Source organism: Dipteris shenzhenensis, chromosome 24, assembly GCF_047967505.1.
Source record: "Dipteris shenzhenensis isolate YYH24624 ecotype China chromosome 24, Dip_SZ_1.0, whole genome shotgun sequence".
NCBI classification, from domain to species: Eukaryota; Viridiplantae; Streptophyta; class Polypodiopsida; order Gleicheniales; family Dipteridaceae; genus Dipteris; species Dipteris shenzhenensis.
This window is the reverse complement of record NC_141619.1, coordinates 24,075,461-24,102,347: the sequence shown is the minus strand read 5'-3', so window position 1 is coordinate 24,102,347 and position 26,887 is coordinate 24,075,461. Positions and strand designations below refer to the sequence as shown.

Here is a 26,887-nt window from a genome sequence, read left to right as displayed (position 1 = left end):
GTGAGCCTCACCTCCCAACATTCCTTGACTTTTGGGAGGGCCCACGTATTGGTCTTTCTTGATCAAAATTTCGTCTAGATTTGGCTCTTCACCTACCAATGGCTCCCAAATTCCTCTTAATATAAAGTCCTCCCCATGGCCCTCCCCCACCCCATAATGATTCGTGATGGCAACCTATTCTTTTGGTTTGAGTTTCCAAGGTTTTCTTCCAAAGGTTATTGCTAAGGTTCCAAGGTCTCTTAGATTTTTGACATGTGGTTATTTATTTTACACACCCTTTCTTCTTTTTCTTGTGACTAGTTTGCTTGTGAGTTTACCTACTTATTTCAGTCAATCCTAACTTGATTAGTAGTCACAAAAGGAAACAATTTTCAGTGCACCTTTCATTCCAAGTTTATTTTTCAAAGGCCAACCACTTCTAAGCAGGGGGAGTTGCTTTCGATGGAAGGATTCTCAATACCTTTAAATAATTGATTCCAAGAACCAATGGAGTATGTGTATAAATGCCTTGTGGATCAATATGTATGCAATTTATTCAAGGGACTAAATGAAAATTTGATTAATTTGGCACACAAATGAAGAACATGCCACTTTCTATTGTGTCCATTAAAGATATATACACATATTCTTATCAAGGGTACTCTCAAGACAACATTCAACTGAAGCCACAAGCATTTTTCAATTCGACTAAATCCTTTTAGAATATCAAATTAATTTATGTGAAGAGAATGGTAAGAATTTTTGTGAATATCCCTATGTAGGATTGCTAATAGATTTTGAGAAATGATAAATAAAGACTTCAATGGGTCATGAAAGATGCACCTTATGCACAATAGCTAAAGCAGTTAAGGAATCAATGGATTGCATTTGGTGGACCTGGTAGGCCTAAAACTAGAGCTTCTAAAGGACACACTTCTTGCAAAAAATGGGATGTAATTTATTTTTTGAATCCCAATTTTTTGGATATTTTCTTTGTTTCTATTTTCAACCTTGTTTGTGAGGCTAAGGATGAGACAATCTTGGTTTCAAAACCTTCCTTGACCACCAATGCAACAAACTCTCTAATTGATATGATTTAATGAATTATGTAGGACTTTCTTAGCACATGATATGTATCTTTTGGAGTGGTCCACATGATGTCCTCTTTACTCAATGGCATTAATTTGCTTTTTTTTTTTTTAATTCAAAAACTTTAGATAAAATAGTGCTTTTTTAAATGTAAAAAAATTGGACATTTCATGCTATTTTCTTCATATGAATAAGTTTATTTGTATGAAGAAACTAGTATTCATACAAATAGGTTTATTCATGTAAATAATTTAATTTGATTTGTACAATGAGCTCTGCTTTTCTCATTCTTATTTAGACAAATACGGAGCTATCTACCTCCTTGCCTGCATGCCTGTCAGGTTCAAATGTAAAATTTAAAAGTTTTGGTAGTTTTTTTCTCTCAATTTGGAACTCATCTCCTTGATGAGAGTTGTGTGATGCAGACTGAGTTTCATGGCTAGATATGTTAGCATCTCAATTTGTCACTCATCAAGTTTCATTTTAGATATGTTTGCATCTCAGTCTGGCACTCATATCTCTATTGAGAATTGTGTGATGCAGTCTGAGTCTATGTTTGCATAAACTCTTAGTTTGGCACTCATCTCTCTTGAGAGTTGTGTGATGCAATCTAAGTTTAATTATTTAGATATGTTTGCATAAATGCTTAGTTTGGCACTAATCTGTTTATTGAGAGTTGTGTGATGTAGGACGAGTCTAATATTTAGATATGCTTGCATAAATGCCTAGTTTGGCACTCATATATCTCTTGATAGTTGTGTTATGAAACCTGAGTCTAATATTTAGAGATGTTTGTCTTAGATGTGTTTGCATAAATAGTCACTCTATGCTGAACATTTCAAAAAATTTGGACTAGTACTTATTTGTATTGCTGTTTGAGTTGAAATGCAAAATTTTTTAGCTTTTTGGCTATCTATGTCCTACATTAACACATGAGTCATGACAGAGTAGTGTGTTTCAATCTATGGGTTGTAAATTTATGAAATTGCTTGCATATTTCTTTGCCATTGGGGACACTGTATTAGATGGCTCATGCTAATAAGAAAAGGAAGGTTGCGCATCCAGATCTCATTCAACCTTAGAAGAAGGTCTTTAAGAATGAGAACGTGCACTAATTGATGGCTATTATCTAGGACATCATCAAGACCACTTTCAAGAATGGTGAAAGCGACAAGATCTTGCAAATACCATGGCAAATCATGGTCCATGAATGATTTCTAGATGTCTTACACCACTTAGCCCTAAAGAGTCGATGATGTTTGGTCAAATAGGTCATGACATCATTACCTATGATACAAAGTGGGAGCGTCTATTATAGAGTTCAGAGTTACATATATCAAGAAGAAATGGCGTAGGTTTCAAAGGAAAAGGAGATGCCTCATTGTCTGTTCCACCATTGCACCCACATACCCAACCTCACTAGCACCACTACATCCACCACAATTTGTCTTTCTATGCCTTTCTTTCCATCCTTATTTTCATACTCCACATCCAATAGTTCTTCTCCCATTCATTGCACATGCTCCCCCACACCCTCAACCACATACACAATAACTATAAATTCCATTCATTGTTGTAGGTCCACCATCACACACTCCATCACATCCACTGCAACCTTACATTCCTTCAGTTGTTCCACATCTTCAAACAAAATCACACCCTAGTCTTATACCATCGATTCTACGTCTAGTTTTGCCTCTTGCTATACATTACCATCAGTTCCACGTCCAGTTGTGCCTCTTGCCATATATCAGATTATTTTTCCTCTTCGACACACTCATCCATGCTGTACTTGTTGTCTCCTTGCCTTCACCACTTGTAGCACAAGTACAACCAACTGAACCCATAATGTATTCACAACCTTCTCATCATGCAATGCTACATCGTCTCAACTCGTGCTTCTCCAATAATGACATGTGCAATTCACACCTCACACAACAATGGGCATAGGCTAGAGTGTAGACATTATCTTATGCATTATCTGCATCCCTCCATTTGACACTCAAAGATTTATGCTTGCAAGGTGTTAAAGTATGGAAAGACACGTAAGGAGTTGCAAGCAAAAGCTTTGGAGAAAGCCACATACTTGAGTCCATCCCCTTTCATGCATCATATAATATTCTATATCGCAGTGAGCATAGGTACAATATCATCGATCTCTTCCACTTTTCTATTCATATTGATGAGTAGCTTAAACTCATCCCCTTCTTCACTGGAGGCACCCTCAGCAACAACAACTGCTAGAATTAGTTATTGTTCACCGATCCATGATCCGTTGGATCCACTTGTTACTACACCATTGAACTCTTTCAATAGCCATAGATTTTTAAAGCAATAACCTGAGTCATTAGCTCTAGATGGTTTTAAGTGGTGGTGTCTCTTGGAATGAATAAAATTGTATGCACTCTAATTTTTCTCACATGCACTAGATTGTATGCACTCTAATTTTTCTCACATGCACTAGATGATGTAGCAACAACAGAGTGCACACGTGCTGCAACATGCTTCAACTATAACATCTCTCACTCATATTTCTTCCACCAAGTAGGTGCAATGGTGATGTTAATAGCATTAAGATGTCAAGGGTCTCTAACAAAAAAACAAACAAACCTTTGTAGTTCTTGTACTTTACTCATTGCTGGTACGTTAATTTGCCTTGTTGTCCCTAAAGCAACTTCTTACAAACCTCTCAAAATTTGCTTATGACTTTCATATTTTGTGATTGTGTAGCGCGAAGGTATTGATGTCTCTTTACAAAATTAATCGAATTGTTAGCATCTTGTAGCACTGATTGAACAAATCGTAGCTGTCCAATATCTTTCAATAGTAAGTTGAGAGTATGAGCACCCCATGAGACCCATGTCAACATGGGATATTTTGCCATGATCATCACCTACAGTCTTATAACTTGATGCATAATCTGTTACTAATGTAGTAATACTATTGCTAACACCAATCTTGGAAATTGTTCTTTCATATACTTTAAAAATGTAAGGTGCATTTTTCTTTTAGAGAAGTATCGATACTCTTTAAGAACATTGGACCCTTGGGAGTAATGCACATTGGTCCCTTAGCAGTAATGCACATTGGTCCCTTAGGAGTAAAAACATTGGTCCTTAGGAGTAATGCACATTACAATTACTAAGAGCTTGGCTTGCTTACTTGTCCACCCATCAAAATTAAGAGTACATGGTATGTAGGAATAAGATTCAAAATATTTTTTTAATGCATTCCACCACTATCTTTTTTACTTTATCAAGATAGACCATTCTCATTTTATTATAATGTAGCAAGACAAATCCTGGTCTAGTGCATGACTTTATGGCATTATGAAATGTCTCGTCTCTCATGACATTGGATGCTATGCCATTCGTTACAAATATTCCGTCCATCTCAGTGAACTTCATGCACTTGTTGTTTTTAAAAGCCATCCTCCATGGATGTTTGTCCTACTTTTTTTATTTTTTTATCTTGACTCTCATTTAAAACATCATGTACCACCTCTGACACTTGCCAATAGATCTTCATCATCACATGTGCTCATTCACGTCTTGCATTGAGAGGCTCTTCCACTTCCTCATTTTTATCGACCTGAGTGCTAATGTTGACACTACTATCACTCCTTATTACATTCATTCATTAACATTGACACTACTATCACTCCTTATAACATTCATTCATTAACTATTGAAAAAGACTATATATTCAAACACACATGTAAAAATGCAAATTGATAAAATTTTATACTCCAGGAAGAACATTAAATATACATATATTCTTTCAAGAAAGACTGCAAGTAGCTGCACTTCCATTTACATTCAATTGAAAGAATATATGTATTCTTTCAAGAGAAAGTGTAAGAAATCAAATTATTAAACATGCATTCACGTACTATTGAAAGAATATAAAATATATCCATTCAAAAGTATGTGCAAGAATGCAAATAGCTACGCATTCATTTACATCAATTGAAAGAAAAAATATATTCCCTGAAGATTTAGTGTGAGAATGTAATCAAATCTAAGAATGCAATTTTTAAAACATTCGTTTAAATACTACTGAAAGAATAAAAAATATTCATTCAAAAGTAGCTAGAAGAATGCTAATACTTAAAAGTTCATCTACATAAAATTGAAAGGATATAGATATATTCTTTTAATAGTAAGTGTAAGAACTCAAACTTTAAGAATGCAAATAGTTATACATTCATTCACATCTAATTGAAAGAATAAATGTATTCCTTCAAGAGCAAGTGTAAGAATGTAACTTTTATCAAATGTGAAAATGCAAATTGTCAAACATTTAATCACATATTATTGAAAAAATGAAAAATTCATTCAAAAGTAAGTGAAAGAATGCCAATGCTTAAAAGTCCAATAAAATTGAAAGAATACATATATATCTTTCAATAGTAAGTGTAAGAACTCAAACTTAAGAGTGCAAATAGTGATGCATTCATTTACATCTAATGTACACTATTCACAATTTTGTATAGTTTCTTTTTCCATGCAATTCCTTGCTTTATGGCTCATACGCATATCAATCTAATTTTGTTGACATATACTGTGAGAGGGGGAAAATCATGGTAGCTAAAAAAATTTATACCCTTGTGCACTTTTAAAGTTTTACACCTCCCACCCTGCAAATCTCTAAATATTAAAGTCCTCCTGTCACCTTGTAGCCTACACCGTGCAGAGTCACCTCAATGTGACCTTGTTCTTTTGGCTTAGCAAGTTAGCATAGTTGACCCACATGTTTAGTGAGTAGACAGATTTGTATCTCAAGTTTGTGGCTCAAAACCCTAACCTTTCAATCAAGCAAAGGACCTATGAGCATTGTAAATCCTAGTACATTAGAAAACTCAAAGATAGGAATGTGTCTTGTTACACAACACACATAGACTTTGACCTGGCCTAACAAGCTTTGAATGACTTGAGATCTAGTCGTGATAGAGCAATGCTCCATGGAGATAATTCTCATGTCTTGCATATGACTGTAGACCATCTGGATCCTCATCATGTGCTACAAGGCTGTCCAAGTTTGGTAGCCTAATATCTCTATGGAAGCCATTGGTTTGTTCAAAAAGAGACTCTAAGTGGCATTGCATTAAATGCATTTGTGGCACATGCATGCATTATAGTCTGAAAAGAGGCAATTTAATGTCTATCCAAATGAAATGAGGGAAGACAATTATTTTTTGTAGGCCATCTTCTCCCGGTCATAGTGATGCCCTATGGGCCCTGGTATGTGCCTTGTAGGCATAGTTATAGGCACTTTAGTGTTTTAGTGCCTTTTATGCCACATAGGACATTTAGTCCTATGTGACACTTAGGACACTTAGTCCTAGGGTCTATCTTCAAGTACCTTGTACTTTCGTTTCTTTCACTCTCATTGACGTGACAACCTTCAGCTTCTACTCGTGTGCTTGCTCCCATGCTCACCGCACCTACAATGGTATCAGAGCAGGCATTGCCATCTTTCTCCAACCCATGTCAGCTATCCCGAGCCTTCCCTTAACTCATTGGAGGCTGATTTCTTGCTTGTCGACCTGTTTTCTTGTTAGGCGCCTACACGTTTCCATACAATCCATTGTTTCCCAACAATGCTACGTCTCTGCCATCGAAAGTAAGACTTGCGTGTAACTTGCACGGAGTGAATGCAAGACTTGCATGTGACTTGCGCCATAACAACATGTGTCGTATGTAATTTGACGAGCACATCACTTGAAGGAATCTCCATCACAAAGGCATGTAGCACTTTTGCAGCATGACTAAGGTTCTGGTATAGTGATGTTGTCCTTCTGTGTCTCGTGCATGAACTACCAGTTCGACGTGGTGTCTTCATCAGGTGCCTTATGTGAGACTTGCGCCAACTTGGTGAATCGACATAATATTAGAGCAGCTGACTTGCATGTCTACAACTAGCAACGCACAAAAGCAACGTACAACAACATGTGGGTTGGAGCATGAACTAGAGCAATGCCAATCTTGAGTGAAGCATTGGAAACTTCAGCAGTGTCGCTCTAAGAACGTGCAAATTTTATCATTGGCACATTTGGGCAGATTTGGCCCAAAATTTGGGGCTTTTGTCAGATTTTCCCTCTTCCTAGCTAATCTGCAATTAGATTGTACCTGAAGTTGAAATTTGGCTCAATTTCAATCTCAAAATTTGGGGCTTTTCGATTTTGCAAGACATTTGGGATTTTTTGGTATATTATAGTTAGATTTGCAAGAAATTAAGACAACAAATTGGGGCTTTTGAGGGCTTTTGCTGTCCTTACCTCCCTTTTACTGTTCGAAGCCTTATCAAGCTATTTCAACAGTTTGGAAAGCCTACCTCTTGAGGTCTATACGTTGGGACAGTTGCACTTTTGCAGTCACTTTGTGGACAGCAAGTCCTAATTTTGCAGTTGCATGCCTTGAGGCTATCTTTTGGGTCACTTTGTCAGTGCATTTTTTACTTATCCTATTTGCAATGGCTAGCAATAATCATGATCATGTGATCTATTTGGCATTCTTCGTGAAGATGATAAGTTGGATGGCACCAACTATCCGATGAAGTTTTATTTCATGAAATGTATTCTTGTTCCAAGGAATTTTTGGAATATTGTTTCTAGGGTTGTAGCCAATGCTACAATGGCTGCTCCTACTGCTGGTCCCTCTGCAGAGGTACCCCTCCTGATGCTTCATCCTCTAGCACCCCTATTGTTGCTCCTCCAACTCAGGAACAAACAAGATGGGATGCAAGAGATGCAAATGCACATTCCTGTATTGCTTTATCATGCAAGAGAATCATGAATCCACACATCTGGTCTTACAGGACAACAAAGGATGCTTGTTACAAATTGGCTTCTCTTTATGAAATTCACAATGAGGCACGTGTTACATATTTAAGAAGGCAATTGCAGGAAGTCAGTATGAATGAAGGTGACTCTATGGATGCATACCTGACAAAGGTCAAGGACCTCATGGAACAACTTGCCAATATTGATGAGATGGTGCCAAATTCCCAGCTTGTCAGTACCACATTGAATGGGCTGCCAGATACATATCAAGGGTTTGCTACAACCCTTCGATTAGTGGCCATGGAATCATAATCGATGGTGTAGCCGTTTCATTCACCCTCACCATAGCTTTACTTGGTTCAAGTGCTATAGTACTCTAAATTGATGTTGATTTCCTTAACATCTTTATCATCCTACTTGGTTTTAAAAAGGCCTCAATGAACATGTCAAGGCTAGTGCCTATCATTTAAGACAATGCACCACTCTAGCTTGTCCATTTAATCTTCTTAATCCTTTATACGTCACCTTTATAAGGAAGAGGTGACACGAGATACACTATTAAGCCCACCCTAATATACATGGATGGATTCATCACCTTTCATATTCACTCAATATTTAGTCACATGAGTCATTGCACTTGCATCATCAAATGTCAAATTATTTTTCTATTTCACTTCTAGGTGGACCTTCTTATAAGGTCTGCCACTTGCACTATATGCGTCAAACTACCATGACCTTATATGGTTGCCACTTGTTCTATATGTGTCAAAGTACCATGGCCATTGTGGGTTGTTGCATCCATTCAACAATTCCTTGTTGGCTCTTAGACTACTCTTCTTGTTGGATGTGCTTTGATCACCACCACTAGAAGCTTCTCTCTTCCCTTTGGTGGCATTTGTACTCTTCTTTCAAGAGTGGCTTTGCCCGCCGCCTCTTGAAGCCAAGTAGAGGGTACCCAAGGTCAGTGTTAAAATAGACCTTGGCCATGGAGGCTATCAGGAAATGTGGGTATTTAAAATGTGGATTTCAAAAAAAAACTTGGGACGTTAAGAGGGTGCACAACAACGAGAACCTGTGCTCTTTAGTGGGGCATTTTTCCATTCCAAGGGACTATGCCTTAGCCTCAACCTAGACTCCTGAGCCTAGCATACCTATTGGAAATAGTCACTAGGGAAGTTGTTGGCACTGGACCATCTTCTGCCACAAAGAAGAAGAAAAGAGGCCTCAAGCCCATGAGGAAACCCCCACAACAAGTGGTGTTCAATGTAGAATCCCGTAGGATAGAATAGATGCATCTTGCAAGAGGTGTGAGAGCACAATGAAAGAAAGATGGTAGTTCTCTATTATGGATTGTGAGAGAGAGGACTCTCTCTTATAGAAAGGGGGAGAAGGTAATACCTTCCCTACATAAGTGGCAATCAGCCCCTACATCAGTGGGAATCAGTCCCTACATCAGTGGGATTGCCTTTGTCTGACATCATCACTTAGGTCACACACTAGACACATCATAGCACTTGATGTGCCTTTACAACATACACAAACATGCATGTGACTCCCCTAGATGCACACATGCACCATAGAGCAAGCCCTTGATCATACTTATCCCAACATACCCCCCCTGAAGGGGTTGCCTCTTGCAGTGTTAAGGATACATCTAGTCTTATAGTTTCTCATGCCATCTCATGGTGGTCAAGGATAAATCTATGGCTAGGATCTCATGCTAGCAAGGGTTCCCAAGGGTGTGAGATTCACAGAAATGGGATAGACAAAATACATATCACATGGTCTACATCATATGGTGACCAGAGGTGATTTACAAAAGACATAACATAATCTTTTTGGAGTACTACTCCAGAAAGAGAACCTCAAAATTTGACCAAGTGATGATAAACAAAAAAGTGCTTAAAAAGCATAGTCTTCATAGGAGGCCTCATCTTGTGGAGGCACATCAAGTAAAAGTAGATTGGTAGTTTCTGACTTTGTAGTTGCTTCCTTTTTTGCTTTACAATACTTTTCATAGTGATTGTTTTTACCACAATGTTTGTAAGGATTGATCTTGAAGCAATCTTTTGAGAGGTGATTAGTCTTCCCACAATGTCTGCAAGGTGAAAACTTGCCCTTTTGAGTTTTTATGGCATAGGCTATGTCATTGCCTCTCCAAAGTTCCATGTGCCTTTCTTCTTCTTGAAGAGCAGTAATAAGACCTTCAAGAGTAGGATTAGGAAGATTTTCAAAGTGGTAACAACATGATCATAATCTTCAGGCATACTTTTGAGCAACACTGCCATTGCATCATCTGTAGTGATTGGAGAGTTGATAGAAGCAAGTTGAGTCATGAGACTCCGCATATGATTGACATGGGCAGCCAAAGGAGTACCACTAGCCATCTTCAATTCAAAGAAAGCAATCTTAAGTGATAATTTTGAGATGTGAGAGCTAGCACAAAAAATAATATCAAGCTTCTGCCAAGCTTCAGAAGGAGACTCTAAATCAGAAATGTGATGAATATAGTCATCTCCTAAGCCAAGAGCAATGATGCCATAGGCTTTCTCCTCTCTAGCAGGATCTCGTGCCGAACGTGTCGGAGCTGAGGATTCTCTACCATTAGAGGCTGTTGAAGAAGAAGTTGAAGTAGGTTTGACAAGCCCCCAAAGGTTTTCCCTCATCAATGCAAACTTAACCTTCATCTGCCATGTGTGAAAGCCTTTACCATTGAACTTGTCCATATTCAAGAAGGTAGCCATGAGAGTGTCTAACCCAAAATGGGTAGTGTCTACTCTCTTACAAGGCTAGAAAGAGTTAAAGAGCTTCAAAGTACAAGCATTTAGAGTAGCAAAGACTTGTAACCAAATTCCATACTACAAATCATAATGGAAATGATGCTTCAACTTGCATGCTTCATAGAGGTGGCTAAATGAAAGTATTCCAAGCAAATCCAAGTATAGCAACTTAAAGGAAAGCTGTAGCCACAATTGTACTGATGCTATTCAACACTTTAAAACATTAGAAATGCTAAAGTAGCATCTAATGTAGCATCAAACTCACAACATTGTCAAAACTGTCCAAATCAGAGGCCTGAACTTGGAGGGTGCAATTCTCACAACTCATAGCTCTATTCAAGGGAATTTTTATGCAGGAAGAAAGGCCTTATACCAGAGAAGGTCCACCACCAAGGAAGGGCGCAATGTTGCGCCAGGTCGCCATAGCCAAGCTTGAGAAAACCAACTGGTTTTTTGTCTGCTGTGTCTCCATTTCTTGACCAAACGAGCTCAAATTTCAACAGCAGCTTGCCTGTAGTGTCGTGCAGCTCAGGCTCAGAGGAATTTGCAAAAGGGTAAGCACAGAGGCGGCATTACACGATAGATCGTCGAGTAGTCTTTGTGTTGGCGTTGTGCGTACAGAGGAAAACTCTCTAATTGCTTGCAGCTGGAAGGTTGCCCGTACACTAGGAGTCTACAGCTCAAAGGATTTCAGCAATGGTCGCTTGTAGGTAGAGAACAGGGCTCTCACAAATTTGGGGAAGATGAAGAAGCTTAGAGAAAACTAGTAGTTTATGCTAGAGAAAGCATCTAATGCTAGGCTAGGCTAGATCTAGAACCTAAAGCTCTGATACCAAGTGTAGAATCTCGTAGGATAGAATAGATGCATCTTGCAAGAGGTGTGAGAGCACAATGAAAGAAAGATGGTAGCTCTCTATTATGGATTATGAGAGAGAGGACTCTCTCTTATAAAAAGGAGGAGAAGGTAATACCTTCCCTACATAAGTGGCAATCAGCCCCTACATTAGTGGGAATCACTCCCTACATCAGTGGGATTGCCTTTGTCTTACATCATCACTTAGGTCACACACTAGACACATCATCATAGCACTTGATGTGCCTTTACAACACACACAAACACACATGTGACTCCCCTAGATGCACACATGCACCATAGAGCAAGCCCTTAATCATACTTATCCCAACATTCAACAAGTCACATAGCTTGGCACCATATAACATATTGATCTTGGTCATTGCAGCATCAATTATGTCGATCTCCTTCCTTTTCTCAAGCTTTGGGCCCCTTCTTCCTCCATTCTTGGAGTCACTTTTGTCTCTACCCTTGGACACTCCTGTTCTTCCGACTGCTATGTCCTTGCCCCCCTTGTCTCTCATGATGATGTTACTTTCAACCTCTACATGTGTTTTGTTTTCTCTATTTCTCCTTGCATATGTCAATTCCTTTTTTTAGGCCTACAAATCTTACGGAACTAAAGTCCTTTTCAGCTCTAGCATCATTTCATAAAAAATACATTGAAGGGTGCACACCAACATTTCTACTCCAAAATTTTCCCAATCGATGGTAATGCTCGCCCTTGCAAGGGGCTTCATCTTCCTTTTCTTAAAGTTTTGCGGGGTTAATGGAGAAGATCTAGAGCTCCACCTAAATGAATTCAAGTATCTATGCACAATCTAATAACAGTCTAAGATAAAATGAATTCGAGTATCTATGCCTAGTTAATGGAGAAGATCCAAAGGTCCACCTATAGAAATTCAAGTATCTATGCATAGTCTAAATTATATTGAGAGATGTGAACAAGCTAGTGTATTTGGCATGAAGTTTTAAAGATCGAGCCTAGGTTTGGTATAGCCATGATCAATCATTGATTGAGGTAGCTTATAACACCAATTTATAATCAAATTTGGGAGTGATGTGACAATTCAACATATGATTTCACAATGGCACTTGCTAGAGCAAGATCCAATCAAGAGGTTAAAAGACACCTAGTGCATCACAATGAGGGCATAATATTTATGAGATTGATGAATTATATTCAAAAAAAATCTTATTAAAGAAATAGTGAAATCAAAGAGAGAGAATTCATAATGGTACATATTGTCGTGATTTTTGTATGTAATCCTATGAGCCATCATTGTCGCATTAGGCAGCAATTTCCTCTTCATCATATGACTCGCCTCATATGCAACCATCTCTTCATCATCATCCACTTAATCATCTATGAAGTCCTTATCTTCAATCTCATCATCTATTTTATCATCTACATAGACTGTGTTTTTGCACATGCTGTGTTTGTTTTCCTCAGGCTGGGGTGGGTTGATATGAGTCCCACCTGCACTGCTCGATGCGGCACACTAGAATCTTCCACAAGCTCCAGCACAACCACATCATAGGGAGCTAGATTATGTTCTGAGTATTGAGCTAGATGATCATATTGACTAATTACATATGTCATTTTGATGGATGCGATATGGGCAATGATGTAGAGTTGGCCTTGGAGGATGACGGGCTAGCTTCCGATTCCCTTCTCCATCTTGAAAAAGTGCTTCCAATCCACGATGGATTTGAAATACACCCATGGACAAGAAGAGGATAGATTCATGGGGCTCCCTTTGCATTGAATGGATCCTCGGCCTATAAGACAATATTGACTATAATTGACGTATGATCTACATTTGTTTTCTTCACTTTTGTTTGCTGGTTGAACTAGATGTAAAGGAAACTTGACATGGTTATAGCTTGTCTTTTTAGAGACAATACAAAAAATATATTTCTTCTTTTTTTTATAAAAAAGTTGCATGTTGCATGTTGTTCTTTGCATGCCCGAGTTAGAGTTGTTCTTTACATGGCCATTTTTTTTTTTCCCACATGTTAGGTGAGCACACAGAGTTTATCTGAAGTTTATGGATTAGAACCCTGATCTTTTGATTGGGCAAAGAAGATTTGAACATTGTAAGCCTTGGTACATCAGGAAACTCAAAGACAAGATTGTGTGTCATTACAAAACATACATAGAATTTGACCTCGATAAGCTTTGAATGACTTGAGATCTAGTTGTGCTGGAGCATTTCTCCGTGGAAATAGATGCCCATGTCTCACTGATGAATGCGAAATCTTTAGGCCACCTGAATCCAGTGAGAGCCAGTGGTCTGTCCAAAGGGAGACTCTAAGTGATACCGCATTGAATGCATTTATGGAACATGCACACATTATAGTCTGAAAAAGAAGCAATTTGATGTCTGTCCAAATGAAATGAGGGAATACAATCCTGTTGCTCTAATATGGAGGAGATTTGAACATTTTAATGTTGAAGGATCTGAGGAAAAGATATGGGGAAAGTTTTCATATTTCTGTTGATATGCAAAAATCCTTTTTGAAGAGGATTTCGAAATCCCTTAGGAATAGAAAAATCACTCTTTTCTTTGGCTCTCTATCATGGAGGGATTTGTGAACCAATGGAGGTTGAGGTTCACAAAAATTTCCACTTGTCCTCGTTGCCTCTCTCCAGATGAGTCTATTCAGCATTGTCTTCGAGACTGCAGACATGCGAGGACCATTTGGATGGGGATCGCTAGACTTTTGAGCACCTTTATGCATTCTTCTTTCTTGATGACATGGGTCTTGGTAACATGGCTTTCTCTTTCAGGGCCTCGTGTGTTTTATGAGAGGGATGACTCTTCTTGGGCTCTTTCAATTCAATGGCATTTGGTTGAGTCATGTTCCCTAGACAATGTTCCTAACTCTTTGTACAAACTTGTGCATGCATCCGTGGATACTTCATTCGGGATTTTGGCGGACATAGTAGTATGTCATATTTGGAGATCACATGTGGAAAGGCTTAGGATGCTTCCTAGGTCCACCCAACACACACATTAGGTCGTATTTGAATAGACACGGTACACACTTTGATAGCCATTTGGGAGACTATGTAGGGACCTTCACGTGCAGCCGCCACCAAGAGGCTGTTTTTGAGGGAGTGAGCAGTTCTCCTTTCTTCTCGAAATCCCCCACAAGGCTGAGGCAACACTATCAACCTCAACCTTGATTGTTTTATTTGTTTTTTCATGCATCACATGATGTACTTTTCCCTCGAGCGTTGCTCTTTGGGTTTCATTCATACTTCACAGAAGTCTTTTTTTTTTTTTTTAATGTCACCAATCATGAGCTATCACTTTTATACATGAGCATTAGAGATAATAAGATATGTATAAAAACTTGTTGAAGAGAAGGTCCCTTTGTTAAATAGAAAACTAAAACTAAGAGAAGGAGAAAGTAAGATGGTATATCCATGCAAGTTTAAGCAAGAGGACATTCATTACAAACCTCAAAAACAAGGATTTAATCCATGCACTTCTAGTTTATCAAGCCACTGAGCCCCATGTCATAAAAAATGGGGAGTGGGCAAAGTGACTGAAAATCCTGGCTACCCCCATCCAAATGATCCTCGCCTGTCTGCAATCCCATAAGCAATGTTGAATCGTCTCCGAAGTAAAAAGGCATCGAGGGCAAGTAGGGTCGACTCCGAACCTAGACCTCCAAAGATTCACTGCAATCCCACCATGGATAGAAAGCCAAAAGAAGATAGTGATCTTTCTATTCCTGTGGGATTTCCCGAGTCTCCTCCAGAAGCATCTCTACAGATCCGCAGTGATATCAAAAGTCTCCCAATGAGGAACTATGGAAGGTCTCTAACCTCTACTACTGAGCTGATATCTCCTGGCATTACTGACTGTGTAATGAAAGAAGGGGATGCTCTTCTCTCGATGCCCTGCGTCAATCCACTCCCACTCTCCGAGGTCCCACTGCAAATATCTGATGGGAACTACCCCATAGAGCCAGAGCCTCTAAGACCCGGTGGAGAGTAGCCGGGGGTCTAGGTCTAGGAACCACTCTGAATCTGATTCCTGCACCAAAAGACCTACAACCCTGATAGGCTGAAAAGCAAACTCAAGCAAGATGTCCTCTGTGGACCTTAGCAATCTGCCACCATCCTGGACACTAAAAAACAAAGCATTCTCCTGTGCATCTTGAAAGGCCAAAACCTGAAGCGGAACACCGCCTCTCGAAAAAGTACCTACCCAAGTGGAGGAAGTGAGTGGCATATCATCTATGTCTACCCAAACCTTTGGAAGGGCTGCCTCAATCTGCAAGATCCTCCCTGCACTCCCTCTGAGATGTCATGTCAATCTTGACTTAGTCTCCTCTAGAAGCCTGCGGAAAGCTTTCCAAGACCCCATAGAAGATGCAGGTCCCCTCTCCCACCTGGACCACTACATGTATAGTGAGGCACCCAGTGGTCTGCCATGATCATCTAAAATACTGTCATTCCACATAATGGGTTGCCTATCAATCTCTTCCCGAGAGGAAGGAGGAATCCTCTGAAGAGTGCTTCTGAAACTGCCTCAAGCTTTCAGAATAGCAACCATGAGAGGGGACGAAGGTGATCTGAGGTGTGTTGTGGTGAAGATCCACCTAATACTGCTCATCCAGTCTCCTCCTGAAGAAGTTGTGCACCTCTGTATGCAGCTGATAAGAAAGTCCTTCCATGGTCCCTGCCCTGGCATAAGTCCCCGCACCACCATCTTGCAAAGTAAAGCTCTGCACTATAAATCTGGATCAATAATATTGAGACCCCCTTTCTGTGTAGGGAGGATGAGGGTCTCCCAAGCCACCCTGGCTAAGGCATCTGCTGTGCCATCAAGCCCACTCCAGAGAAAGTTTCTGATCCGTCTTCTGAGCTGAATGATGCAGTTCCTAGAACGGCACCAACATGAACAAACAAACCAGGCCGTGGCCAAGAGGACCTGGTTGACCACCACAATTCTAGAGGCAAGATCTAGCTTGGTTGAGCTCCAAAAAAGAAGCTTCCTTCTGATGATCTCCAAAACGGAAGCAAACTGCTGCGTGGTAGAAATATCCAAGCCGACCTCGCAGCCCAAATACTTGATAGGCTCACCCTCTGAACCCAAGTGAATCCTATGTCAAGCCCCCAAACTGGAGTGTCCTCATCACTGATCCAAAAGCCATTGGATTTATGCCAATTTATCTGTGCCCCTGCCGCCAAGGAAAATAAATCCAATGCTATCCTGAAAGAAGTGAGCGTCTGTGGAGTGGCATCCAAGTAAACTGCTGTGTCATCTGCCAACTCACTGTCAAGTAGCTCCTCTTTCCTTCTGATGGGAAGTCTCAGCCCAAAGATGTCAGCTTGAGATCTAACATAGATACTCATAGCTTCGGCCACGAATAAAAAAAGGAAAGGAGTAAGGGGGCATCCCTGACGGACTGATCTCGAAATCTGAAATCTCTCACCCCTTACCCCACCAATAAGTACCTGGCTGTGGGCTGATCTGTACAAAGAGGAAACATCTCTGATCCAAGCATCAGTAAAGCCAAAGCGTAGAAGGGTGCCCTTCAAAAAACCCCAATCTACTCTGTCATAAGCTTTCTCAAAATCCAAAAGTAGAATGGCAAGATTCTGGCCACTCTGCATGGCCTACTCTGAAGCTTCCCAGAAAGAAAAAATGTTATAAAAAATGCTTCTGCCATGCACAAATCCCGTCTGAGTGTCATGAATAAGATCAGGGAGAAGTGGCTGCAATCGGAGGCTGATAGCCTTGGCCAGAATCTTGTAACAAGTCCCCAGAAGTGTGATAGGCCTCCACTAGGACATTAAATTTCTGGAACCTCCTTTTGGGATAAGGTGGATGAGACCCTCTGTAAGTGACCCAGGCATCTCGCCAGAGTCCCAAATGGCCTGCAGGGCTGAAGTAATATAGTCTCCAATCATATCTCAAAATGCAATGAAAAAAGACGGGGTGAGGCCATCCCAACCTGGGCACTTGCCCTTGTGAAGGGCTGAAAGTGCAGTCCTGAACTCTGTGTTGGTGAAAGGTGCATCGAGTAGAACATGCATACCCGGATTCACCAACACAGGGATGCTCTGCCAAATAGCCTGTCTAGCATCCTCTCTATCATGTATCTCAAGATCAGCAGTAAGAAGGGTGGCATAGAAATCTGAAGCTATGCGTAAGACATCATCAGGCTCTATCTGTAAAATCCCATGTGAGTCAATAAGCTGGGATACACTCTCTCTACTATGTCTAGGGCCAAGAGTAGAGAAAAAGTGTTTATTGACTCTACCACCCATCTGAATCAAGAAAACTCCCGTGCATGAAAGGCATACTCTGCTCTCTGATCAAGCAATAACTGCTGATGAGCCCTTGCTGCAGCAAGGCGCTTCTAAATCCAAGCATCTGAAGGCCGTTTCTGCTCTTCCCTCTACAAAGCTGCCAACTGCTGGCGAACACCAATCTCACGTCTGAGAATATCTCGTCTCCTGGTATAAGCAACTGAGCAGTAGAAGTCGCTAATACCGAAAAGGACAGCGGCTACATGTGATGGATATGGCTGCCCACCCTGGACATGAGAAACCCATATCTGTAGGGCTGCCTCTGTAAGGTTCTCCTCTGTGTAAAAGGCATCTGGAATCCTGATGCTGGCAGACCGGCCTCTCAAGTGAGGCTCTGAGATAGTCAGCACAACAGAAAAGTGGTCTGAAGTAGAAACCCCAGCAGCAATGCATACCGATCCACCTCTGTCTAGTGCCCAGTCATCTACATAGAATCTGTCAATGCATGCATGAATAGGCATCTGCTGCCTCCTGTTCGACCAAGAGAACAAGAGGGACTGTGGCTGAATAAGAAAGGCATCATCACACCAAGTATCTTGGCCACAGAAGTGAAAAAGGAAGGCATCCCAAGCTGCTCTCTCCAAAGAGTGAAGTCCACCTTCTCTACCCCCTTTTTTGTCTAACGGTAACTTGACCATGTTAAAGTCACCTCCAATCATCCATGAATCCACAATGGGGGCCCAGGAGAGCAAAGTCTTCCACATAAGGACACGTTCTCCTCTAATGTTGGAGGCATACAAGTTAAGAAAACCAACCTTACGCCCTCTAATCAAAAGAACAATCCACTAAGCTCTAGAGGGAATAATGACTCCGTGTCCAACAACTAAGAGAAGAACCGACAGCGAAACTAAAATAGAAGTGCCCCCCTGGTGCCCAAGGCAGGCGACCAAAAAGTATGGCCAGAAAGCAACTTGCCTAACTTGGCACAATCTCTAGAATCCAGCTTGTGCTCATGAATAAATAAGATATCAATGGAACCCCCAGTAACACTTGGATGAAGCTGATCCCGGATCAGCTGTCTACGGCGGCGATGTGGGACGCCACCTAGGCCGTGTATGTTCCAACTAATAATCCTCATTGACGGGAGGATGTAGAGTGAAACACCTTACCCGACCTAGTGGCGGAAACAAACCCCTCAACAGGGGAAGACCTCCTGCTCGAGGACGGAGGGATGGAACCAAGTGGCGGAAAATCAACAGGGGAAAGAACCCTGCCACCTGAAGAAGCCGCCCTGTCAACAGGAAACCCAATCACTGGCTCCCCAAAAGTAACGGGCACAAACTCCTCCTCTGGGAAATCTGAACCATCTGCCAGGGCTGAAAACGAGTTCCCGTGAAGCAAGCCAGACACCGAAGTACGAAGGATCCCTTCTGAGGGAAGAGGATCAATAGTGTAAACCATCCCCTTCCCCCTATCCAAGGGAGGAAGTGAGGGCTGCTCTCTATCCTGTGTCTGCCCAGCCGCGGAGACCTCTACTGCCTCAAGAAGAGCGTCTGGCACCGTTGGATCTAGGGAAGAAGCTGCAACCGGAGAGGAGGTCGAAGCTTCAGTGTCTCGGACTGTGCAAGGTGAGACTGGAGGGACAGCTCGAGGTGAAGCAGAGTCCTCTAATGTACCCTCGTGAACTGAAGGGGATCTGCACAAGTGCCGGAACCCACTGGAAAGCGTCACGTGCCCCTGAGGTAGGTGGGGATCGAGGAGTAGGTGATGGACCTATACCACCTCCCTGTCGAGGCCGAGGAGCAGGTGCTAGACCTGTACTACCACCATCCTGAGGAGGACCGCCATGTGAAGGTCGAGGAGCAGGTGCTGGACCTGTACCACCCCTCTGTCGAGGCCGAGGAGCAAGTGTTGGACCTATACCACCCCCCTGTCCCCCCTGTCGAGGCCATGGGGCGATAGCTGTACCAGAGGGCTTCTTGGGCCTTTTCTTCTTCTTGGGGCAATCCCTGGCAAAGTGTCCAATGGTCCTGCATATCCTGCACTGGTCCTGTCTGCCTGAAATCTCTACTCTCTAGCGAAAAAAGGAACCATCCCGACACTGGATCATAACATGATCCATCTTGAGGTTAGAATCCTTACAGAGGACCCTAACTCTAGGTACCCCATCAGCCTTGGTTGCCTCTGCTGCAGTCAATGGCAACCCCGGGAGGGGTGGAATCTCAGCAACTGCGCCAAAATGCTCCCCAATAATACAAAGAAGTCGATGGTAAACCTGGGGAAGCCCGGGGAATCTGATGAAGAGCAAAAAGATTTCCTTATCTACCTCCACTGGGTCGAAACCAATATGAAAGGCTTCAAAGAAGATCTTCATGTGTCCCAGGTGTAAAAACTCAGCCTTGAGCATAGTGCTCGCAGCCTCTGGAGTGTCAAAAACAACCTGGAAAAAACCTCGTCCCAGAAGACGAACACCTAACAATCGTGGAGTGAGGTCTGGGGGGAGAGCCGCAAGCATCCAGTCTCTGGCTTGGGATCTGTAGGGGTGAGACCCGAAGATGCGTGCTAGCAACGTGGTAGAGCATTCAATCTCTACATCCTTCTTGAGCTGCTGCAACTCGTCTTTAGAAAAGGTAATAGTTTTCGCGGCCGGTGGAGGTGGAGTAGGATTGGCTGATGGAGTATCCATTGCCAATCGAGGTGAGGAGGCCGACTCTAAAAATTTGGAGGCTCCTTCCGTTCCAAAAAAAGCTGCGGGAGAAAGGGGGGTAGAAAACAAGGAAAGGAGGTAAGGAGGGAGCGGGGGGAAGGGGCGAGAAGGGGAGGGGTAAAGGGGAGAGGCTGAGAGGCTGAAGGGGAGGGGGGCAGGCTGAGAGGGAGGGAGGGGGCAGGCTAGGAAGAGGAAAGGGAGAGGAAGGAGAGGCAGGAAGGGGGCGGGCTGAGGGGCAGGGAGGGGGCGGGCTGAGAGGGAGAGGAAGGAGAGGGAGGGGCAGGGAGGCGGCGAGGAGCAAGCTGAGAGGGGGAGGAGAGGGAGCGGGGAGTGAAGGGAAGGGGGAGGAGAGGGAGAGGAGAGGGTGGGCTGAGAGGCAGAGAGGGGGCGGAGAGGCAGGGAGGGGGCGGGGGAGCAGGGGGCGGGCTGAGAGGCAGGGAGGGGGCGGAGAGGCAGGGAGGAGGCGGGGGAGCAGGCAGGGAGGGGGCGGAGAGGCAGGGAGGGGGTGGGGGAGCAGGGGGCAGGCTGAGAGGCAGGGAGGGGGCGGAGAGGCAGAGAGGGGGCGGGGGAGCAGGCAGGGAGGGGGCGGAGAGGCAGGGAGGGGGCGGGGAGCAGGCAGGGAGGGGGCGGGGGAGCAGGCTGAGAGGGGGAGGAGAGGAAGCGGGCTGGAAGGGGGCGGGCTGAAGGGGAGGAGGGGAAGGGAGGGAGTGGCTGAGGGAGAGGGAGGGGCTGAGGGCAAGGGAGAGAGGGAGGGACGGGCTGAGGGAGAGGGTGCAGCAAGGGAGCGGGGAGGAGCAGCAGCCCACTTCTTCAACCTGAATTTTTGAACCACAGGGTCAAAAACCTGTGCATGATTTTTACTTTTGGATCTTGAAAAATTGGATCACATGTCATTTCCAAATAATACAAGAAGGAATATTTTTTCAAATACAAATCCAATGAGAGAATCTTACTAGTGGCATCTCATCTACAACATTGTCATGTGAAATTTGGAATAACAAATAATCGCATGAAAATGTGCAATAAAGCTACATTTTTTTGAAAATCGAATCCAATTAAGACCACACAAAAAGAAGAAATACTTATACGCTCAACTCAATGTAACTCTAGAACATGCTACCCTCTATAGCATTCACATCGTTCATTCCATCCCCTTTCCTCAAATTTTTGCTCACTTTGGAATAATGTCCAAAGCAAAGAGATAGATAAGGAGCCTCTTGGAGTATATTACCCATGCACAATATAATTGTGAGATGAGAAACTGAATCAGTATCCTAACAAGGAACGACAAAGAGAAATTTGTTTCTCAAACGTGTCATGAAAGACAAGTTCCAACAGGTCTCAACTATATACAAAAGGAGCTTCACCGCTTGAGGATAAAGGATTAATATCTATGCACTCTCTTATAGGAGATTTTCATTCATATTACTCTCTTATATGTTAAAGATGAAGCATAAGCTATGTGATGAGAAAATTTACAAAGAATGTATTTCCATACATGATTGAATCTTTTTTTATATATTCATAGATAAAATAACTACATTGAATAAGTAATATATTAATCCCTTGTGCATGTAAACGACATGTAACCCCACAATTGAGTGTGCTACATATAGAGCGACCCACTAGAAAGAGAAAATAAATCATTTCTAGTGACCGTTTTTCAACTTCTAATAATAGGTGATGCCACACTAGGGATGTTTTTAGGGCCTTTAGTTCATTTTGTACAAGTTTCCTTGATATTGTACCCTTTGGTAATCATGCTACTTATGTAATCTTGAAAAGACACAACAGTCTCAATTTTTCTTGTCATGATTACAGTACACTAGTTTGACGCCCTGCTTTATGATTCCGACATTATTGAAATGAACTGACTTGTCAAGTAAGCGTTTACTTTATTCTTTTATGCCAGCTGTCTTCTGCCACAATAATTGCAAAGAATGGGCTTGCAATTTTCTCAAGTGATAGGTCACAACTATCTTAGAATGTCGTTTGTGGCCATCTTAGAATGTTAAGCACTATGTTACAAGCAATGATTGTAACTATCAGGAGAGGAGAAAGAGTCGTCTGCCACTGTCTGCCACAATAATTTCAAAGATTTACCTTGGAATTTGCAAGTTAGATGATCCTTATTTTACTTAAAGTAGGGGTGCTTGGCCTTAAAATCCATGCACGATAGCCTCTTACCCTACTGTATGTTATCTTTGAAAACTAATCCATTTTCTTTCTCCAAAAACCTTGCATGCAAGCTTTCATGATGGCACCTTATTGTGGCATAGCCTCTTACCCTACTGTATGTTATCTTTGAAAACTAATCCATTTTCTTTCTCCATGATGGCACCTTATTGTGGCATTTGTACTCCTAGGTTGTAACAGTGGTCCGGCCAAAGTTCACAACTGGGCAATACAACAGCAACATATGGGAAATGTGTAGTAATCTGCTAGCCTTTGCATGAACCTATTCTTTTTTTGCCGAAAAAACAATGCTAATTATATTACTTCGAAAACAAGATACATGAGGTCAGCTCTGCAACTGACGGGCTGCGTTCACAAATCGGACGCAGCCCAAAAGGTAACAAAAAAGTAAAGCTCTCTCTCACAGAGGGATCAGGCGAGTGTGAATGAACAGCCAGAGAGGTGGTGAGTAGCGCCACTGAAGGCCCTACGAAGTATGCTCGAAGAAGAGGCCCTGTGTGTCCCAAACACGGAGGAAACGTCTCCGCTTCTCCCGGCCAGCCCGGGAGTCTCCCTGTATCTGGTCCCACTGGCCTCTGAGGGTGTGTATAATCTCACTCCAGATGTCAGTCATGATCTGGGCAGTCGAAAGGGAGGTGCCACCGAGGATCTGCGCGCAGCGCGAGGTCCAAATGTGCCATCCTGCGATGCTGCTAATAATCTCCCAGACTGGCTGCCTCTCCTGAGATCCTGTGCCAGCCTTTGCCAGGTGCGGCGGAATGCTCTCGAGCGGCCCCCACGTCCCCTGTGTGATAAGGAACGTGGGGTCCTGCGGACATGCCTCGAACAAGTGATGAAAACCAGGTGCGGTGCTGCACCAGCAGAACGCGCCCCAAGTGATCAAACCTAACTCCGGTGCTGCGCGAGTAAGGATCCCGAAGGTCCACCTCCACACTTCCTGGGCGCGAGTGCAGCTCCATAGGCAGTGTTTTGGTGACTCCTCGTCCTCATGACAGATCTAACAACGTCCATCCTGACCTCTCTGCCGCAACCAGCTTCCCACTGGAAGACCTTTGTGGGCGAGAAGCCAAAGGAAGTAGGAGATCTTCCGCGGCCGCCAGCCCTCCCACAAGGCCTGCAGAAATAACCTGGAGATACCCTGAGCATACCAACTGGGCCGCTGGGTGGGAGGGCGGCTCTGCATCCTCCCGAGAACTCTCCTGCCCAATGTCGTGCTGTAGCCAAAGATAGAGGTCGGCCCCTGACCTGTCACAATCTCTGGCCATCTCCACTCTCCTGGGTCCCAATCAAGCTCTGACAAGGCCCGCCCCTCCCAGAGCCAGAGTCGCCATAACTGCAGCTGATCCTGCTCTATACTAGGATCGGTCCGCCAAACCTTCCCCACGAGGCCTACGACCCAAATCCTCTGCCATGGGAGTAGGGGGTCGACGAGCACATCCTCTCTCCTGAGTCGGCCGTCCCCCATAACTGAGTGGGATGCCACGGGGGGTGAACTGTCCCAGCCAACGGTCATCACCAGGCATGAGGATCTGAATCTCGGGTGGAACCAACCAATCAGCTGGAATTGCTCCGTCTATCTCCGTGCGTCTCGCCTGAGCTCCACGGGCACCTCCAGCTGCGACTGCTAGATCAGCGGTCTCCAAGTGTCTGTACGTGTCCCTCCAAACTCGAAGGGACCGGGCTGGCCCTCGCATCCAACCGTCCCACCTGATGTGTGATCTCTCCCCCAGCTGAAGGCCCTCGGCATCTTTGACCTGACCGTTCCAGATGAGCGACTGGCGATCGATCTCCTCCTGACAGCTAGGAGGGGACTGTACGAGACTGAGGCGGAGCCGCCTCCAAACCATGAGGAGGCTACGAACGAGTGGGGAGCGGGGCGGAAGTGAAGATCCACCTGAGGGATGGTAGCCACTCTCCACCTCGGCGCGAGACACAAGAACCGACTCCCTGCTGAAGTAACATCTTCCACGTTTGCCCCCACGGGTTCAAACCGCAGACAACTAACTTGCCCAGCAGGGCCTGACTCTGAAGCTCTGGATCGATGACCCCCAGGCCACCCTCAGCCTGCGGAAGAATGACTGTCTGCCAGGCAACCCTAGCTCTGGTATCTCTGAGACCGTCCCCCCCGGACCACAGGAAGTTCCGAACCAACCTCCTAAGCTGTGCCACGCTGGATCTCGAGAAACACCAACAGGAAGCCACATACCAAGCCGTGGCTAGGAGGACCTGGTTGACTACCAGAGCATGACCTGCAAGAGAGAGCTTAGCAGTGCTCCAGAAAGCCAGCTTCCGTCGAATGGAATCTAGCACCGAGAGAAACTGCTGAGCTGGCGTGATATCCAGGCCGACCTGAAAGCCGAGATATCTAGCTGTCTGTCCCCGCGGGATCCACCTGAAACCCAAAAACCTCCCCCACTGTGAGCACGCCCCGGGGTTTGTGAGAAAACCAACTGATTTGTTCCAGTTGATTTTCGCACCGGCTGCCGAACAGAAGACCTCTAGGGCCATCCTCACCCTCTCCAGCATCATCTCATCATCCTAGACATACAGTGCTGTGTCATCTGCATACTCCGAGTCCAGGAGCTCCGTGTCCTCCCTGATGGGAAGGCGAACACCCCGGATCCCGGTCGACCTCGCCCGAAGGTAGTATGTCATAGCCTCGGCGAAGAAGAGAAACAGGTAAGGAGCAAGGGGGCAACCCTGACACACTGATCTCTCCAAACGAAATCGCTCTCCCATCCTGCCGCCAATGATGACCCTGCTAGAAGCTGTCCTGTATAACGCTGAAATACCCTGAATCCATCCTGCTGGGAAACCTAGTCGCTCCAGAGTCCCCTCCAGGAAGGACCAGTCCACTCGATCGTAGGCCTTCTCAAAGTCGAGAAGTAGGATGGCTAAATGTGACCCACTGTGCTGAGCCCACTCCGCCGCCTCTGAGAAGGTGAAGACATTATCCAGGATACTGCGATCCTAGACAAAGCCTGTCTGAGTGTCATGAATGAGGTCAGGAAGTAGAGGCCGAACTCTGGCGCTGATCATCTTGGCAAGGATTTTGTAGGCAGTGGTGAGGAGGGTGATCGGGCGCCACTGACGGATCTCCTGTCGATCTCCTCCCTTCGGGATGAGGCAAATCAGTCCCGAGGAGAGGCTCTCTGGCATATATCCGCTGCTGAAAATCCTCTGGTGGGCTGCTAGGAGGGGCTGATGGATCTGATCCCAAAAGGAGGTGAAGAAAGCTCGAGATAGCCCACCTCGCCAGGGCATTTCTGCCCGTCGATGGCCATCAAGGCCTCCAACATCTCGTCCGTAGTGAACGGTGCCAACATCGCCTGCATGCTGGGCTGGAATGTGCCTCCACACCTCCTCGCGAGAGCGTCGAGTGCGAGGGGCAAGCTGCTCCTGCTGGAAAAGAGTCTTGTAGAAGTCGGTAGCCAACCCCAAGACCTCACCCGGATCAGTAACGATGTGCCCCTCCGCTGTCCTAAGACTCCGTAGCTGATCACCTGCTGCTCTGTGGCCATGCGTCCTGAAGAACTCCCTGCACATCCAGTCGCCCCCTTTCGAGCCCAGAAAGAGAGAGGCGTGATAGGAAAACTCTGAACGGCACTGGAGAGTCTCCTCAAGAAGGGCTCTGGCTCGAAGGGCCTAGATCCGAAGCTCCTCCGAGCCCGGGGCTGCCTGCTGGAGTCGCTGAATGGAAGCGAGGTCCCTACGAAGAGCTCTCTCTGCCCCACCACTCCTGTCGAGCCTGAAGGGCTGGGAGCTGGCAAATCTGGCTGGACTCTTGCAAAGCCTGCGCCACAGAATCAACCAGATCCACGCACTTGCCCCAATCTCTGTCCCAAAGGCTACCGATACTGCTGCGCACGTCCTCCCTCAAGAAGATGGAGTCGGGAATCCGGCACAAACGGGGAGGAAGGGACTAAACTGCCGAGTCGAATGATAAGAGCACAGGCGCGTGGTCAGAAAGTGTCATCCCTGGTACTATACCCGCCTGACCGCCTATGCTGATGGCCCAATCACTGACATAAAATCTATCCAGTCTCTCCAGGAGTCTGCCTCCTTCCATGCGGAAGCCCCACGAGAAGTCCAAGCTCCTGTGCCAACGACGGAAGGACGGGTCTCTCCAGCTGTCCCTACCTCCTGTCGCGAAGATAAAGGAGTCCCAAGCGGACTGCTCTGCCTGAGACATACCTGTAAACTCTGGTCCTCTGCCCTGCTG

General features: G+C 44.2%; 1 protein-coding gene across 3 annotated transcripts in view; it reads right to left on the bottom strand.

Moving 5' to 3' along the window:
- Nucleotides 1-22,310: 22,310 nt before the first annotated feature.
- Nucleotides 22,311-26,887, bottom strand: part of RAD51B (DNA repair (Rad51) family protein) — a 55,538-nt gene continuing 50,961 nt past the window's right edge. For all 3 annotated transcript variants that reach the window (XR_015543322.1, XR_015543320.1, XR_015543321.1), the window contains one exon: nucleotides 22,311-22,927. The gene's annotated coding sequence lies outside the window, so the exon portion shown is untranslated. The remainder of the gene's footprint in view (nucleotides 22,928-26,887) is intronic.